The sequence below is a fragment of the Macrotis lagotis genome, chromosome 1, assembly GCF_037893015.1.
Source record: "Macrotis lagotis isolate mMagLag1 chromosome 1, bilby.v1.9.chrom.fasta, whole genome shotgun sequence".
Lineage (NCBI taxonomy): Eukaryota > Metazoa > Chordata > Mammalia > Peramelemorphia > Peramelidae > Macrotis > Macrotis lagotis.
In genome coordinates this window covers 661,121,137-661,141,324 of record NC_133658.1, presented here as the reverse complement: position 1 = coordinate 661,141,324, position 20,188 = coordinate 661,121,137, and positions in this window count along the sequence as shown.

The window sequence follows — 20,188 nt, the reverse complement described above, 5'->3', positions numbered from 1 at the left end:
GGAAAGTAAATAAGGTAATTTTAAAGAATATATAAATAAATCAATAAATTATTTAAATAATACAAATTATGCAAATAAATCCTGCTTCATCCAAGACAATCACAACAACGAGACATCATACTGAAACTTGTAGAATGAATTAAAAGAAGATTTTAGGTGAAATTTTATATCTCTAAATGTTTCTATGGGGAAAAAATAGGGAAAGAAGATATTAATGGATTGATCATGCAGCTACAAAAACTAGAAAAAGAACAAATTAAATATCTCCAATCAAATACCAAATTAGAATTTGGAAAATGAAATGAATAATAAAGTTCAAAGTAAGAAAACCATTGAATTCATAAATAAACCTAAGAGTTTGATTAATGAAAAAAATAAATTAGATAATTCTTTGCAAAGCTGATTTCAAAAGAAACTAAATTATCTGCTTTAAAAATACCAAACATCCTACCTGAACATGTACTTTACAGAGTTAGAAATAAAAACAGAAAAAAATTCATCTGAAACAAAAGGCCAAGAATATCAAGGGAATTAAAGACAAAAAAAATGCAAAGAAAGGTGACCTAATTGTCCTAGATCTAAAACTATATTATAAAATGCAAGTCATCAAAGTCTAATGCTAGATAAAAATAGAGAAGTGCATAATTGGGATAGCTTGGGATCAACGCAATAGTAGTAAATTAACACAATTTCATAAATCTAAAGACTGTTGCTTGTGGGATAAGAAGTTAACATTTTACAAAAACTTTTGGGAAAACTGGAAAATATTATGTCAAAAATAAGACATAGACCCACATCTCACAGCTTATAGAAAAATAAAGTCAAAATGAGTACTGAATTTCTGACATAAAAGGTGATACCTGAGACCAATTAAAATAACAAGAAATAATCTGTCAGCTCTATGGAGAGGGAAGAAATTTAGGACCACAGAAGAGATAGGGGATATTATAAATTGAAAAATGGATGATTTCAACAGCATCAAATTAAGAACTTTTTACACAAATTAAACCTATGTGGCCAAGGTTGGAAGGAATGAAGAAAACTGGGAAACAATGTTCAAAGCTATTATTTCTGACAAAGGACTCCTTTCCGAAATGTATAGAGAACTGAATCAAATTTGCAAGAATTCAATTCATTCTCCACTTGTTAAATGGTCAAATGTTTGCACATGAAGAAAGTTATATGTAGTCATATGAAAAAGGACTCCAAATCATTATTGTTTGAAGAAATGCAAATCTAGGCACATCCAAGCTATAATCTAACACCTAACAGATTGGTTAAAATGACAAAAAAGGAAAATGATCCATGTTGCATAGAATGTGGGAAAATTTGAACACTAATGCACTATTGGAGGAATTGTGAACTCATCCAATCATTCTGGAGATAACTTTGCAACTATGATCAAATGACAATAAAATTATTCATACCCTTTCATCTAACAATAATATTATGAAGTCTAAATACCCCCCAAAATCATAAAACCAGGAAAAGACACACATATTTAAAATTACTTATAAAAGATCTTTTTATAATGGTAAAAAATTGAAAATCCAGCGGATGCTAATTGATTGGAGAATGACTGAACAAATTATTATATGTGAGTGTTAAGGATTAGTTTTTTCTGTAAAAAATTATGAGTGGCTGGACTTTAGAGATTCATGGAATGACTTTTATCCTGAGTGAAATGAGTTGAATCAAGAGAATATTGCTTTTTTATTTTTGATTCTTTTTTATTTTTAGAGAGATATTTTGTTTTTCCAACTAAATAGAATAATAGCTTTCATCAATCATTTTTGCAAGAATTTGAGTTTCACAACTTTTCTCCCACCCTCCCTTCCTTAGCCCCTTCCCCTGCCAGAATGCAATCGTATATAGGCTTTTCAATTGTAATCATACTAAAAATAATTGTTGAGAAAGAGGAATTAGATTCAAAAGGAAGAAAATTTAGAGATAACAAAATTATATAATACATAAGACAAGTCTTAAAAATTAAAAATCGTAAGCTTAGTGCTTCATTTAAACTCCACAAGTTCTTCCTCTCGATACAGATAATATTTTCAAACACTAGTCTCTTACAAATAGTCTTTAATTAGTGTACTGCTGAAATGAACAATCCATCATGGTTAATCATCACCTTATGCTGTTGTATATAACCTTCCTCTGGTTCTGCTCATCTAAGTCCAAATTAATTCATGCAAGTCTTTTCATAGATTTTGAAATCCCATTTATTATAAAACAGTAGAGTTCCATCACTTACATATACCACAATTTGTTCAGCCATTCTAAAATTGAGGGGCACCCCTTAATTTCACATAATTTGCCCCTATAAAAAAGAATTGCTATAAATATTTTTGTACATGTGGAACTTTTAACCTTTTTCCATGATCTCTTCAGGATACAGACCCAGTAGTTATATTGAAGGATGAAAAGATATACACATTTTTACCAAGAGAATATTTTACACATTAGCAACAACATTGTGAAATGATCAACTATGATAGATGCAGATCTTCTTAGCAGTTCAGTGATCAAGAATAATCCTGAGAAGTGAGATAACTTTAACCACTAAATAAACAAGAAGGATGTTAAGAAAGTAAATGAAATCTTAAAAAATTCAAATATGTTAGACCTCTGGAGAAAACTTAATGGGGATAGAAAAGATTATAATTTTTCTTGGTATACATGGCACCTCTACCAAAACTGATCATGTGCTAGGGTATAAAAAAATGTTATAATGAAATGAAGAAAAGCAGAAGTAATGAATGCATACTTGCCAGACCATGAGGCAATGAAAATTATATATAATAAAGGGTCAAGAAAACAACCAATAGCTGATTGGAAAATAAATAATTTACTTTTAAATCATCTGTTAGAATCTGATGAACCCCACCTTCATTTAAAAAAAAATCTCCTATGTATTTCTTACCCTCAAACCTAATTCCTCATATAGAAAATTATAATTGAAAACATGCTGATCACAGATGTCTGTGTACAATATTAACCTCACTATTCACCCCTGGGAGGGGGATGAGAAGGGAGGTTAGAAGGAAATTTAGTAATTTAAAAATACACATATACATATGGATGAATTTTGATTAAAAAAGAACAATCCTAAGAGACCATTTATTCATCCAGACAAAAATTTATGGCGTCAGAATTTAATGTAAAGCATATCTATGCTCATTTTTTAAATCTTTTTAATATTTTTTCTTTCTTATTTGTGGTTTCTTTTTTGCCTTTGATCTAATTCCTCTTTCACAACATGAACAATATGAAAACATGACATACATAATTGTGCATGTAATACTTTTTCCTGGTCTTTTTTGGCCACGATGAGAATGAGAGAGGAAAAGTCACAAGGTCACAAAAGGTCACAAAAATGTAAAATTCAAGACTGCTTTTGTTTGCAATTGTTAATTGCAAAATAATTATTTAATTATTTAGTTGTTTAAAAAAAGAAAGAGGGAGATGTAGGTGGTAAATTGGAGAGAGTACCAGCCCTGGCATCAGGAGGATCTGAACTGAAATCCAGTTTCAGACACTTGATATTTGCTAAAGTATGTAAACTTAGGCAATTCACCTAACGCCATTGCCTCACCAAATAAAAAGAAAGAGAGAGAGAGAGAAAGAGAAAGAAAGAAAGAAAGAAAGAAAGAAAGAAAGAAAGAAAGAAAGAAAGAAAGAAAGAAAGAAAGAAAGAAAGAAAGAAAGGAAGGAAGGAAGGAAAGAAGGAAGGAAGGAAGGAAGGAAGGAAGGAAAAAAACCTGGAAAGATTTTCATGAACTGATGCTGAGTGACATGAGAAGAAACAGAAGTATTTTTTACACATTAATATCTGTGAGATGATCAGCTATGATGTACACAGATATTTTCAGCACTTCATAATCAAGTATTATATCGACCTGTTAAACATACTATATCCAGGGGGAAAAAACTAATAAGTCTGAATGCAGAGTAAAGCATACTATGTTCATTATAAAACTTTTTTTTTGCTTTTTTTCGTTCTTTATCATATTTTCTCCTTTAACTTTAATTTTATTTTTCATAAAATGATTAATATAGAAATAGTGTAAACATGATTGTACATGTACATACTATATCAGATTCTTTATTCTGGAGGAGGGGCAGAAAGGGAGGGAGACTGAAAATGGAAAAGTCAAAAGCTTACAAACTATATTGAAAACTATCATTGCATATAATTGAAAAATAAGATATAATAAATAATAAAGTATCAACCCAGGAAAGTAGATGTTGGAAACTAATTTATTAGGCACCTTTGCAAAACTTGTGTGGGATGATGATGGACATATTATTATAAGCAGCATCATGTCATCAAGCATAAAGAAGTTGTGGAGTTTAACCGTAACCTAAAGAAAACAGAAACATTTCTTATAAAACATAATCAACCAAGTTTCATCCTAATTTGAGGGACTAAAATGGAATAAGGATAAGAAATGCAAGCTAGAAATAACTGAATGGGATTGTAGAAAATTCTCACTGAAAATTTGAAAGGAGATACAATTAAGTCAAAGTATCCTAAGTACATCAATCTTAAATAAATTTAAGAATGAAAAGAGGAAGATAGCAAAATGGTAAAAAGGAAATGATCAGTAATTTTTTCAATAAAAAATTCAATTTTAATCAGTTATACTGAGAGGAACACATTTTGATTTTGATATTATAATTCATTCTTTTCTTAAATTGAAGTATTAATGTCACTAAAAATAAGGGTATTAAAACATTTGAAAAGTAAAAGGTAAATAGGGATGAAGTTCATGAGGGAAGTGGCAGTTTTTAATGTTTTTAGAGATTAGCTTAAAATATCTGATTGGAATGAGGATACCAATGATTTGGATGACTAGAATTTATACAACACTGTGAGCAAAGAAGTAATATAAAACCCACTCCACTGAAAGTTAATTAATAAGCAAGAAACTGCTGACTCATAGCAATAATATTCCATTTAAAGGGTAAAGTATGCCTGAGATCATACTCAACACAAAATTACAGCATCCTTGATGAACATATAAAAAGACCATAGGTAGATATATTTATTTTTCCTGTAGTAGAACATATTTCAAAAGCCATAGTTACCTATCAGAAAGATTTGTCAAATTAAAAATTTTCTCTGTACTTATTTGCTTGTTGATTTTTCTTTGAAAATAATATTAATAAATACAATAAATTATGATTATATTATATTTCATTTACGGTTTTCTAGGCAAATATTTTTAGAATGCTTTGCATTGCTTTCTATGCAGTTTTACAGATAATGAAACCAAAGTAAACAAGAATAAGTGGCATGTATAGGAACATAAAGCTAGTTATTTTCTGAGGTTGGATTTGACTTTAATTCTTCATTAAATCTGGTTCAGCACTCCAACTACTTTACCACCTAGCTGGTTCTTTTATCACATTTAGCAAGGTATTAAAAATGAAGAACTTTGTTCATCAACTGTACTATCTAATGCCATGAAGGATATTTAGAGCAGAGATCAAATGGATGAAGGATTCCCTAAAGATAGTTAGATTTCATAGATGATACTGCTTATTGATGACGTTGTACTATTGAATTCAGCCCTGGACCATTATATAACTTAGAGACAAACAACCATTTTAAAAAAATTGTCTGATTATTCTCACTAAAATACAACAGCAACAACAATTGGAGAAAGCAATTATTGTGCAAACTAGGTATTGGATGAACAATCCATATTATTGTTCTTTTTAGGCATGCATCTTTGACTATGCTGGAGGGGAAGAATGAACTTGACTTAATGACAAAGATATTGAAGATTTCATTGCTTTTGGAAAGTTCATCAAAATTTTTCTTAAATATGACACCAGCTTCTCCCTGAAATAATCTCCTTATTGTCCACACATTATTTTACTAATAATGCTATCTGTTTTTGAGTCTCAGAATACTATTCTCTACAGAATTAACATTCAATGTCATCCAAATGGTGAGGCAGAGATCCAGGTTTAAACCTTATTATATTAAAACATTTCTTAATAAATGTGTCATAAATATTGTCATTATAATTATCTAATCAAGAGAAACATGTGGACACATTTCTGAAGTGATATGTTGAATCCTCATGGAAAATGTATAAGAATATGTAAATAAGAGTCATAAAGTGTGAGAGTATGAGATATTGGAATCATTAGGTTTGGAGGCAGTACTCATATAAGAACACCAGTTAGTCAAATATTAAAGTTATAATTTACTAAGATTCTCTTTAAATCTAATCTATATATGAATACTATTGATTATAGACCTACACAATATAGTTTAAATTTAAGAGAGAAACTTAAATTCCCTATGATAAGAATTATTTCAGAAACTAAAACATTCAATGCTTTTGGAGTTTATTAAGTTCATTATTTCCACTTTTTTTAGTACTTTGAAGATCCATTATTTCATGTACATGAGCATCCTCTTATCTGAAACATATTGTTAACTGTTCTTCACATGCTATGCATATATATGAATACATACACACTTGCATACATATATATGTACATACATAGACAAAAACACAAAACATCAAAACCAGTAACCAACTGCAGACATTTAGAGACATCTAGGAACTTTAATGGTATCTGTTTCTAATACATATAAAAAGTAAAACGAGACTTAGTCAATATCTAGTTATTATGCAATTAGCCATATCAAAAAATGTGCTATAAATGCTAAAATCTATCACCCGCAATAGTTCTGGTGTGGGTCTGGAGATGAATTTCCAAGAGTTATGTCGGGTAGACAAACATATACAACCACAAAAGGTAGGAAAGTGAAAATCTACCGACTTTATTTTTGGAAACTGAGACTTTTTATAACAAAAACTTATGTCAGGAATGACCAGTTAAAGGAGACGCAATTTACAATTTCCTAGCTAAATTTACAATATTTGTTCTTAGAAATCTGCATACTTCTCTATTAAAGAAACCTTTTACAACCACCTCTGGAACCACAGATTATCCTAGGTCAGGGTTCACTGGTGAGCCAATGGATCCAAAATATGAGCAATAATCCACACATATCTTTGATAGAAAAAGTCATGAAGTATATGTGAATATCATTCCCTGGGGTTGGACCTCTACAGAATCCCCCTTGTTAGGCATGCTGAAGCTTTAGATGGTGTGTTAGTACATCTATGTTTTGTCCCAGTGACAAAAGGCATTTAATACAAATGGATATAATACACAATATCAACAATAATGCAAAGATACCAGGAAGCATGCTCACTAGCTGGTTCATAAAATGAAGAGAATGAAACCTATTAACAAACTTAAATAAATTACCAATACCTGAGTCTATTTCCATTCTAGTGCCAATGCAATATCATTAACAATTTTATGCAATTGATTCATATCCATAGTTATAGAATCATCATACCATATTCCATTCAAATAACCTTGATATTATCTCATGGAATAAGTGAAGTGTTATATTTTAAATGAGTATAACAGCAGAAATAGCAGAAAATCTATAACCACATTGCAATTGATCATTACACAGCCTTGTAATGCATTAATCAAATGATAAAGATCTTCATTAATTCTCTCCTGAGCATCTTCTGATAATTCTTGAATACATTTAGCTTCCAATTTTTTCTTTATTCCCTACTTGTACAGCAATAGTGACCAAAGTAGCTGCTACAATGGCTGCTACGATGCACAAAGCAACTAACACATCTCTTTTGTCTAACTCTCTTTAATGTTTTTTGTAAGAACTCATCAGCAGGAGACATATACCAGCCTTCTACCTTGGTGGGTATTATAACAAATTTTGGTTTTCTTATCATGAAAACAACATCATCATTCTCTAGTTCCTTATTTATACATGCTCGAATAGAACAATTGTAACAGTTAACATTATATGCATCTTTTTTTCTCTGATAATATTGATGACTTTGAAAGATCCTATCTTGAAGGCAATATCTGGTCCTGTGCTTGCAGTCATAGAGAATTTCTTTTCTGCATAAGATATTTTGTCCAACATCTTATTCCATTGTCTATACTTTATCTCATCTATTGTTGTCATAGTCTTCCATAACTCTGAATTAGCTAATCCTATTTCTGGGTATATAATTGGGTTAATATAGCCTGGAATACCTGATGGAACAACTCTGTCAGGAGAATTCCACACCTATAGCAAAATAGAATGATTATAAATTCTATTATTGTACAACAGGCAACCCAGGGTGGAAAACATTCATTTTTAAAATCCCAAGCATGTAAATTTAAACAAGGAGATTCTGTAGGAATTATCTTTCTTTCTTCAATACTTTCTACAAATGGAATTCATGATATTTCTACAGTCCTAAATGCTCTCTTGTTATAAATAACTAGAATGATTAGTTTTACTTAATTTAACACATGGTTGAACAGTTCATATTTTTCAAAAACATATAGGTATCACAGTATTTAACCAAGAGAAATTATGCCTAACTTTTCTTTTCAGCATCTCTTGCTTGATACCTCTAGTAGGAACTTTGCTATATCCCAAATAATATGCAGCATCCCCAATTAATACAATTTCAGCCATACTCTATCCCCATTGTAGAGTATTGATCCATGGAGTGTTTTGAACATAAGTCCCATATTCAAATCCTTTTACAGTCTCCAAATTGTTCATGAGTCATAAATTGTCCCCTAAGTCCATGATGTATTCTCCTCTCATCTTTTCCTTTTAGATTTCTTAAGTGTAAGTTATTCATTTTCTGTATTACTTGATTCAACTGGTCTGCATGGTCTGATGTTTCTTTCTGGTACCCAGACAGTTTCTCCACCTGTGGACAAAACAGAAACATGCCCTCAACCCCAAGTTAATAATGGATCCAGTCATTTTCATTGTTGATGCCTAAGGATCCTTCCATGTGACCATGCCCTTCTCTTCATGTTGCATTTTTTTTGGCTAGGCAATGGGGTTAAGTGGCTTGCCCAAGGCCATACAGCTAGGTAATTGTTAAGTGTCTGAGGCTGGATTTGAATTCAGGTATTCCTGACTATAGGACCGGTGCTCTATCCACTGCACCACCTAGCTGCCCCCCTGTTGCATGTTCTTTCTGCTGGTGTTAATTGTTTATCATTCAATGTTTAAAAATTCATGGTATATGAGGCAAGATTTACTCTCCTTCCTTGTTTCCTCTTTGTCCCTATATATTCCCCCTTCTTTTGCCCTTCCAGCAATCACTTAAGATCTTTATGTTTTCTTTCTACTAATTTTAGATCAGTGGGGTTATAGGAAATACCTTTAATATGTTTTATATTGTAATATAGGTAGAATTTTTTAAATGCCATAGAAGTATATCCAAGGCCATTATCTGTTTTTATGGATTTTGGTATCCCTACAATAGCAAAATAATGGAATAAATGATCAATCACACCTTGCGTAACCTCTGAATTATTGCTGTTGCCATTGTACATGAACCAAATGTATCTACAGTAACATGAATGAATTTCATTTTTCTAAAAGGCGTATAATGAGTCACATCCATATCACACAGTTCACTAAGAACCTGGCCTCTAGGATTCTTAGAATAATTTGGAGGGGTAGGTAAATATGAAATTCATTCTTGACAGTATATTACTATATTCCTTGCTTGCTCTCTGGTGATTTTAAATTCTTTGCTTAATAAGCAGGCATTCTAGTGAAACTTTTTGTGACACTGCCTAGCTTGCTCTTCTCCTAAGTTTATAAGAAGTGGAGGGGATAATTAATTAGCCCTATGATTTCCTTCATATATGGGCCCATGAATTCCAGTGTGGGAATGTGTTCAATAAAAAAAAAATGTATCTATCTCTTATAAATTCTGCTAAATCTTTAAAGAGGACATAATTCTTGACCAGTGCTATGTTTAATAAAAGCTGTTTCTATGTATCTTACCACATGATAACTATACTTAATATCTATGAAAATGTTAAGGGTTTGTGGCTGTTCTATTAATACCATTAATTGGGTATATAATTCATTCTTTTGTTTTGATTAAAATATTTTTAATTGCATTTATGCTTTGACCTACAGGTCTAGAATAAGGTCCATCACTTAGTTTAAAAATTTCAGGAAACCTACAGTATCATAACTTCAGATGGTTTCCCTTATTACCTCTATAGAGCAATCAGTCATTAACTCCAGGTTTTGGCATCATTATAGTAAAATAGCTTATGTTGATAAGACTAGATCATATAACTTTTCAATGTCTTGCTCATCACTAAATTGCCTAACGAGGGGTAACATAATTTTCAATCTTCCAATCATTTTTTAAAGCCTATCACATTTATTCAACATTGTTGGAAAAATTGCAGTTAAGCTATAAATTCCCAATTTCTTATACAAGTTTCTTCTCAAGTTACCATTTTTTTTTTGCTTTTTTAAAATTAAACATCAAATTCTTTAGCTACACGAAGTATAATGTTTCCATGATGGCATCTCATTCTCTTAAAGTTAACCTTATAACAAAATATCTGTCACACGTAAATTTTTTTCACATCTCTGTTTTATAAGCTTATTTACCTCTTGTTCACAACCACTCCTATTTTCAAAAAGAAAAGATTCTCTATGAATTTAGTTTTATATATATATATATATGAAATTTCAAAAAATCTGATGTAGTTATATATATATATATATATAATTTCTAAAAATTTGATGTAAAACTTTTACCAATGCCAGCGTTACAGAATATATATATATATATATATATATATATATATATATATATATATATATATATACTTTCTTCTTCTTAAATAACAGATATTAAATAAGTTACTTTGATGTTACATATAAATATTCCCTTTAAGGAACACTAGGTGGAAGAGCACAACTTTTTACAATCTCTGAGCCAAAAGACTTTGAGAAATATAACCTTGTTGGCAGGGTATTCTCCAGTTTTCTTATAACAAATCTTTACAAAGGTGATGCATGATACTTCAATGCATCCACTGTTTGTTATTGTAACACAATTTTAAAATTTCAATAAATTGTCTGAATCTGTTCTCAAAGTTTGCTAACTATAGAGAACACATTTCAATTTAATGTATATTCCCTTTATTCCCTAAAGTTCTTTAATACGTAATAATTTCTTGAGACCAGATGTTTCTAAAAATCCCTTTTTATGATTATAAGATTTTCTATATAGTTCTCTTAATAATCGTATAAATTCCAAACTCATATTAAAATTACCTTAAATTATTTTCCTTATCAAAATATAAAATTTTTAAATCCTTCTTATCTGTATCAGTGCTATTCCCTACTTCTCAGTGCTCTAACTTCAAAGAGCTTTCTATCCTCACTGACAAGATTTTGTTCTGGGAATTGAAGGTTCCTCATATTTTGAGATATCAAGGTAGAGTGCACTAATTGTTTACCTTTAGTGATTATCATTCCTTGCTCACCCAATTTTTTTATTTTATATATATATATATATATATATTATCATGCTAATTAAGAGCAGTCCAAAAAATAATTTTAGGGACAATTTCAATTACTCCTAGGTCCCTTAGAAGTATAATTTGCCAAATCAGTAAATAAAATTGTATTAGTTTATCAGACCAGAAAAGAGACAATAGAAAATAAGAGAAAATAATAGAACCCCTTCTCCTCCAAAAACAACATGATTCTGATGAAAAATCTCCTCTTCTGGCACCAATCATGAGTTTTGGAAAAAAAGGAGATATAATTTTGAAAAGAGAGAATGGAAAGAAGATTGGCCATTCAGAACACAGAGAACAGCAAACGTGAGATAAAGCTGAGAGCTTCTCTCTCCCTGTATTTTAGAGCAAATATATATATATATATAAACATAAATGGAGTCAGAGCATTTAGAAGCAGAGAGGCCCCCAAAATTCAGGGAAACCCCACTCTGCTCTCAAACTAGAGGGTCCCTTTAAGCATTACACAAAGGCAAAAAACAACAGGATAACACCACCAAAGGTGACAAATCTTCCAAAAAAAAACCAGAGGAAAAATGCAGAGAACCTTCAATTTTTCACAATACATTTCTCCATTCAAAGTTTTCATATATACCACTTCTTGATTTTAACCATAAATAACTATAACTTTTGAGAAGTCCAACAGTCACTCAAAAATCCCTCAGCCTAATTGAAATATTGCCTGTCCCCTATCAGCTTAGAGTACACCAAATAACTTCAACAGCCCTAAATCTTTTCTAGGAGAGGAGTATCTTTTTTTATTTTTTGTTAAATCCTCAATGGTCCCATTATTTTTTGTAATTATCAAATTACGTATTTTAAAATGAACCTGCTTATCTTGTCTTTTTTGAAATTAAATGGAATTTTTAATAAATTTAATATTTTATCAAGTCTTCGTGAAACAACTCTCTCTCTCTCTCTTATTTAGTGCTTTTTCTTAATTCCTCTCTCAGTTAACTTCAAGATCTAGATAAATGAGTCATGAGCAAACAACCTGTCTTATCTCTCACTCCCATTGCCTCCTTTTCCAGGCAATTTTAGCCTTGGCTGTTCATGTGCCTGTAAACTGTACCCAAGTGGATTATTTACTCCTGCCCATGGACCAGTGCTAAAGAGCATTTCAAATGTTATTCTTAACCCTGCTGCTTTATTTTTTAGCTTGACTAGTATAATTCTCAAAACATTCAGTTTTCCATATTAAGTAATCTCCCAGTGCAAGAGAAGTTTTTGCTATCGTGGTCCAATTTTCTGGGGCTAATATTTGTCTACCTAATATTTCTATTTCATACAAAACATATAGAGCTTGTTTTACCATACGTGCTAGTTGCTGATTTTAATTCTCCAAATGTTTTAAAATCTAAATTATTGTATTCTCTCAAAACAATCCCTGGAATCTTTGGATCAGGTCTCTCAAGTATGGGAAAAGAGAACAATAACTCTCTCATGTCCCATGGAATCTTCTCTCCCTTATCCATTGCTTTTCAAATGACTATTTGAACAATATTCATAAACCCCTTATCTTTGGTAATATTTTCTTCTTTAGATCATAAAGGACCAGAAGGTAGGTTATTACAGTTAGGAGGAGGTGAAGTTGGTGAAGCCCAGGGTGGGGCCTGGCATCTCAAAGGCGCTCTGGGACGAATTCCTAAATCAGGAGGTCGGAGGAGGATTCTCCTGGGAAAGTAGGGCCCCTAGGCCTTGGCCTCCAAACCTCTCATTCCACCCTGAGGCAGGCACAACTGTGGAGATGGTGTTGGAGGTAAAAGGCACCACTCTTTTTTACTCTTATCTTTCTGCTGAATAGTTTGAACATCTACAACAACTTTTAATATACTCTAAGCCAAAGGAACAACTCCAGATGGAGTCAGAAATATTTTTAAAATATTCCCCAAAGAAAAGATTCCTATAGGAGATGCTTCCTGACCTTCTTCTGGAAACCTAGGACAACATTTTTGCACACATTCACTAAATTCTTCCAATTGTTTTGTTGTTATTAACAAGCCTCTTTTTTAACTGTCTGCTTTAGCACTTTCAAATAATGTCCTCTATCCTTAGACTGTCCCTGTCCCATTTTAATGCTCTCTGTTTTAGACCTGATGAAAAAATTATTTACCTTAATTGCCTACTGTTCCTTTATGAGTGCTCTTTTGACCCACACGTGTCCAGACTTTATTTTTCCTTTCAAGATTTATTCCCCTATCGGTCTGACTGTCCATCCATCAGTCTGTTCATCTGTCAGTCCCTGTTCAGGCACCAACTATTGTCCACAATAGCTCTGGTGTGGGTCTGGACGGGAATTTCCAAGATTCAGGTCGGGTAGACAAACATGTCCAAACATGAAAGGTGGAGAAGTGAAAATCTACCAACTTTATTTTTGGGAACTGAGACTTTTTATAGCAAAAACTTATCTCAGGAATGAGCAGTTAAAGGAGACCCAGTTTTACAATTTCCTGGCTAAATTTACAAAATTTGTTCTTAGAAATTTGCATACTTCTCTATCAAAGAAACCTTTTACAACCACCTCTGGAGTCACAGATTATCCTAGGTCATGGTTCACTGGTGAGCCAATGGATCCATACAATGAGCAATAATCCACATCTGTCTTTGATGGAAGTCACCAAGTATATGTGAATACCACTCTCTGGGGCTGGCCCTCTGCAAAAATCATATTGGTTGTACTCATAATGAAAGAGTATCATCAAAGGAAATACATAAATAGTACAGTGAAAAAAATATGTAGTACAGAGCACTGGCTATGGAGCCAAAAGAACTATGATCAAATTCCAGCTGTGGCACACCCTGGATGTTCTCTGAGCTACTGATTTAACCCATCTATGCTTCAATTTCCTCAAGAAAATAAAGAAGCTGATCTAGATATCCATTAAATTCCCTTCAGTTCTAAAGCTATGATCTTGGGGTTTTTTTTTTTGTGTTTGACAGGCTATTAAATTGCTAGTTGCTGGCAATATTCTTTGCCATCTGATTAATATTGGATTCTCTTCTTCATAAGTATCATATAGATCAGCCTAATTCGAATGTTAGTGACCATATCAATTAAGGAAATCCTCAAAAATATTACCTTTATATTATGAAAGGCTTTGTTAATATATTTTAAACCTTTGAAACATTTTAATAAGTATTATATTATTATGGGCACAGATACTTAGGAAGATAAAGAAAATACAAGAATAAAGGCTTCTGAATTATTATATATATATATATATAATTTTAAGCAAAAATTTATTCATGAGTAGTAAAATTATTAGTGTTATAAGGTGCTAACTGAATGGTCACTACGATTTAGCAAAACATTCAGTTAAGTGTAAATATAATGTTACTGGCTATAAATTAACAATTTTATTTCTCAAAAAAGGGAAAAAAATTACTATTTTGTTCTTTTAAAGCATGAACTGATTGGATGTTAACATGACAATCAACAAATACATCAAGATAAAATCATTCAAGAAGATATCCTTCCTGGTTACTCCTACTTTCAACTTTCTCCTTTCATCACTCTTCATAACTATGAAAAAGACCAAAACAAACATTATCATTGAGAAGAAGATTACCTTTGGAAAACAAGGTGTTCAAGTCATGAATCACACTGAATCATGCATTATAAATGCAGTGAATCCTTGTATATCTCATATTCTAGAAGGCAATTGTTTCTTTGATTTAAAAATTACCATCTTTGTATCTCATCTTGTATGAGGGAAAAAAGTTGGGAATTTGCTTTTATTATAGTTTTTGCTTTTTTTGTCTTCTGTGGCTCAGCTTGATAGGGAGTTACTATTCTAAAAAGCATGAGGAGATATGCCTATGTTTTACAGCAAAATAATCATAACTTAAATTTGATATAAATCTCACTATAATTGATAGGGGAAGAGAATATAGTTCAAAACACAGTAACCCAATATAACCCCAGTTTGGAAAAGGAGAAAAGGGGGTAATGAAAGAAGAAGCAATATATAAGCAGCAAAATAGTCATTGTTCATTTACCCTTCAATTTTTTGTGATTGCTGTTGCTACTGGGTTGCTGCTGATGCTACTGCTACTGCTCTGACTGTTGTTATTGTTGTTAGGGTGACTTTTTTCCATCTAGATTGTCCTCCACTTATGTTAATTCCAACTGTCCTTAATGATCCAGTTCAATAACAATTTTCTAGCTTTTCCCAACCAATAGTGATCCTCTCCACCTGTAATTGTTCTTACTTTCTCCTATATTTGGCATAGGGTCTTAATATTTTGGTCAGTGATTGTCAAGAAAAAGAGTATTGAGAGGATGTATAGATTTCTAAGCTGAAAGTAGGTGAGTAGCATTGTGCAATTTTCAGTCCTCTATGGACGAAAGGTGACTTGAAGAGGTTCACAGTGGTTAAGGGAATAGATCATAAGGGATGGTGCTGTTTTGGAAGAAAACAGTGAAATAATGGATCTTCTCTGATCTTCTTAAGGAATAATCACACTAACCAGAATGTATTTTTTAATTTAAATGCATCCAACTCACCATATGGGAATTAGTTAAATTTATCCATTCTCCATTGCTTTCTTATCTTTTCTACTTTATTGTTCTTTCCAATCAGATGAAAGAGATAAGTGAGAGTACTGTGGAAATTCTAATGAAAAGATTTTTGTTGATGAGTTTGTTCTGGTGATAAACAGAGCATTCCTATAAATAAAAATCAAGTAGAGCAGTTAATGAGAAGTATTTATCTAAGTTTTGCATATGTTTCAATATATAAAAGAGAGTTTGATATTCAGTACATTTTTTTAAATTTATTTTTTTGTTTGACTTTTTTATTGATATTTTATTTTTCCAAGTATGTGTTGGGAATGATTTTCAACATTTATTCATATGCATATATATATATATATATATATACAGACATATATAAATATATATATATATAAATATATATATATATATATATATATATATATATATATATATATATATATATATATATATATATATGCTATAAAATTTCCTTCTACCCTCTCTTCCCACCCTCCTCCCCTCTACAGAGAAAATTCAGGTTAATATTGAACACACTTTTATTCAATATATTCTTTTTTTATTTTTTTTTTATTTTTTAGGGTTTTTTTATTGCAAGGCAAGGCCACACAGCTAGGCAATTATTAAGTGTCTGAGGTCAGATTTGAACTCAGGCACTCCTGACTCCAGGGCCAGTGCTCTATCTGCTGTGCCACCTAGCCGCCCTCAATATATTCTTAATAAATATTTTTTTGTGTGAATGAATTCAATGTTTGCTATGAAGTATTTTCTGATACATCATGTCTTTTTTTAGGCTTTTTACAATGCAAATGGAGTTAAGTGGCTTGCCCAAGGCCACACAGCCATGTAATTATTTAGTGTCTGAGGTCAGATGTGAACCCAGGTACTGCTGACTCCAGGGCTGGTGCTTTATCCACTGGGCCAATTAGGCACCCTTGCATCACATCTAAAGAATGAACTTTTCATCATAAAATTTAATAAATGTTTGAAATGCCTCAGATATTTTTTCTACTTGCTATTTTTTTAGTGTTACTAATGTTGCAGTTTTGAATATCAATAAAATAACCAGCTACTCTCAATAAACAATAGCTAACCTGCAATTATTTTAAATATCAAGTTATCATAGAGTGTCCAGAGAAACTATACACTGTTGGTATGAAGATAACTGAGTAATAAAATAAATTGCAGCTAATGGAAGGGCAGCCTAAAGATTCTTTGAGTACAAGACTTGAAACTCCAGTGTTAATCTCTGGTATTGTCGGCAATTCTTTAAGGCTATACATTACGGGGGGGCTGGCTAGGTGGTGCAGTTGATAAAAGATCTGGAGTCAGGAGTACCTGATTTCAAATCCAGCCTCAGACACTTAATAATTACCTAGCTGTGTGACCTAGGGCAAGTCACTTAACCCCATTACCTTGCAGAATTCCTTATAAAAAAGACTATACACTGGGAAACTTTGGCTGGTCTGCTATAACAAAAAAAGGGAGTTCTCTCATTAGAACTTCCCCAGATCAACAAATAACAGGTGAAGATCAAAATCATACCTTAATTATGATTGGTGTCTTTCATGTAAAGGTAGACTTTGGTAAGTATAGTGAAGACACGGTCCAGGAAAAAATGAAGCATGAGAGATTCCAAAGATGATTTGACAGCAAATAAAACTTATGTTTAAATGCCATAATTACTTTTTAAGGATAGAACTATATGTAGCAAACATAAAATAACAAAAGAAGAACAAAATATTAACAAACAAGAACTGACTCATATCTATCAGAGAATCGTTTTTAAATATGTTGTCTGCATACATAGTAAGACTATCAACTGATTAGAGCAAAGAATAAAATAAAAGTCAGGTTAAAAAAAAAGAAAAAAAACGGGAAAAACAACACCATGAAATTAAATTAAATTTCTCCCTTACTAGACATGGATCGATTTTTTTTTAAATAATAACATTTTCTTGATTATTTTAAGTGAGTGTAAATCCAGTACTATAGTTTCAAAAGAGATTAAGTTGAACACCATACAAAGAAAAATGGAGATGCTTATATTGAGATGGAACAAGAATGTGGGAATCATAAATGAGGAGAAACTTAAAAGGAATATGAGCATTCCAGAGAATATAATTCAGATAGTTTCTTACTCACAATCATCTAAAAAGTATGAGAGTTTCTCTTCTCCTTTAGAAGAATGTGCAGACCAACACAACAGTAGTTTCAATTGGTAATGGAAAGTTTATATTTCATGAGTCTCTACCTTTTTATCTGATTTTTTTGTGTGCTGCTGGGCAGATTCACAGGGACTGAATGGAAGGGGTGACTTTTGGAAAAGTCTGGCCATAGGCTGTACTATTTCTGTCACAGGGACCATATGACTATTAAAGTTGCTAAACTTGCATATTTGGATTAAAATAAATTTGCTAAATTAATAGACTGTTAAACTTTCATTACTAAATGTAAATATAGCTGACCAAATCCGTTATTAGGCACACATTTACAAAATTGATATTTATTTATTAACTTATGCCTGATAGATAGCAAAGTCAATCAATGTTCAAATGTGAAAAGATTTATGCCAACTAGGACCTTGCAGTGGACATAACCTCAAGAGATTTTAACATGTCATCAGAGACTAACTGATGTCAATGTTGTTATAAATGCATGATTAAAAATGAAGATGGAATGATTACATGGCCAAAGAATGGGACAAGTGTTGAGAATGCTCTGTAACCCACTGGTACCTCAAAAAGACTTGAGGAAGATGCCTATTGAAAGGATATGGACAAGAATTCCACTGAATGAACAGTCATGAATACAAGATAATTTTTAAAGGTATACATAATATCATGATTTAATGGTCCTCAACAGAAAATTTCAGGAATGCTTAAAACTATTTCACTTCCCACCCAGAGTCAACAAAAATTTGATTCAAACAATTCAATAAATTTTTATTAAGTACATGCATCTCAGAAAGAAACTAATTAATCTTGCCTACGCAGTTTCTTGAATGTAATAGGTGCTTAATAATGTATTTTAAATTGATTTTATTTGTTTTCTAGCTCTCCCTCCTGTGTTCCAATTTAGACATTCAATGAATATTTATATCTTTATTTATTCATATGTTCAAAGTCAGTACTCTTTATTTCCCCTCCATTTATCACAAGATTAGGTTGGACTTCACCTACTCATCATGTAGCTGAAGTTTGTTCTTTTCTTAAAAGGCCAGGAAGTTTTTTGATGATTTTACTTGACCCATTAGCACAAGAAGCAAGTGCTCTATCTGTTCAGGTCACTTGCTGATCACTTCATACAATATCTTATTTACTTTCAATTTAACTAAGGGGATTTTAAAAATAGTCTGAACTTTTTATTTCCCAGATGAATAGGAAATCATATAGTTTCTTTAGACACCAATCAATAAACATTTATAAAGTGCCTGTAATGTTCCAGGTCCAATTAGACAACTTAAGTTTTAGCTCTGGTGGGGTAATTAAGTTTCAGAGACAGCTTTTTTTGAAAATTAGGAAATGAACTAACCTATTCTGTATGACAGCCAAGGAAATCTTGAACTTTCACATTTCATATCAAGTAGGTGAATTAAAAAAAGTAATGGATTCACTTAAGTTTTCTGGTAAATAGGATAAGTAAATTGTATAATCTAGAAGAGGACTAGAAAATGATCTTAATAATAACTAGTCTTACAGACATCATATGTGTAACCTATATTGACCAATTTCATCTTCATAATAATCCTTGGAGCTAGATAGTGCAAATGTTTTCCTCTTATTTTTAGGCAAAGAGACAGAAGTTCAGAAAATAAAACTGTTTTCTGAATTTTCTAAGATACTGATGGAAGCAGGATTCAGTTCCAGAACTGTGGAGTTAAAACAAAGACTAAAGACTACTACCTTCAATTTAAAAAAAAGTTGCCTTGTGTACTCATAATTTTGTTATCTCTAATATTTTATTTTTTCCTCAAGGATATGTTTTTTCCTCTAAACATATTCAATTTTGATCAACATATAATATAGAAATAGTGTAAAGATTATCAAATTGCCTCCTGGAGGGAGCAGTAAGGAGGGAGGGATTAAAATTCAAAAACTTACAAATAATGATAGGTAGAAACTACTATTGTATATAATTGGAAAACAAAAAAAATTTAAAACCAAGCATTTCTTAAGTAGCTAAGTCCATGGCAGAGGGCTAAGAGCAAAAGTCAGTCTCTGTATTCCAGGA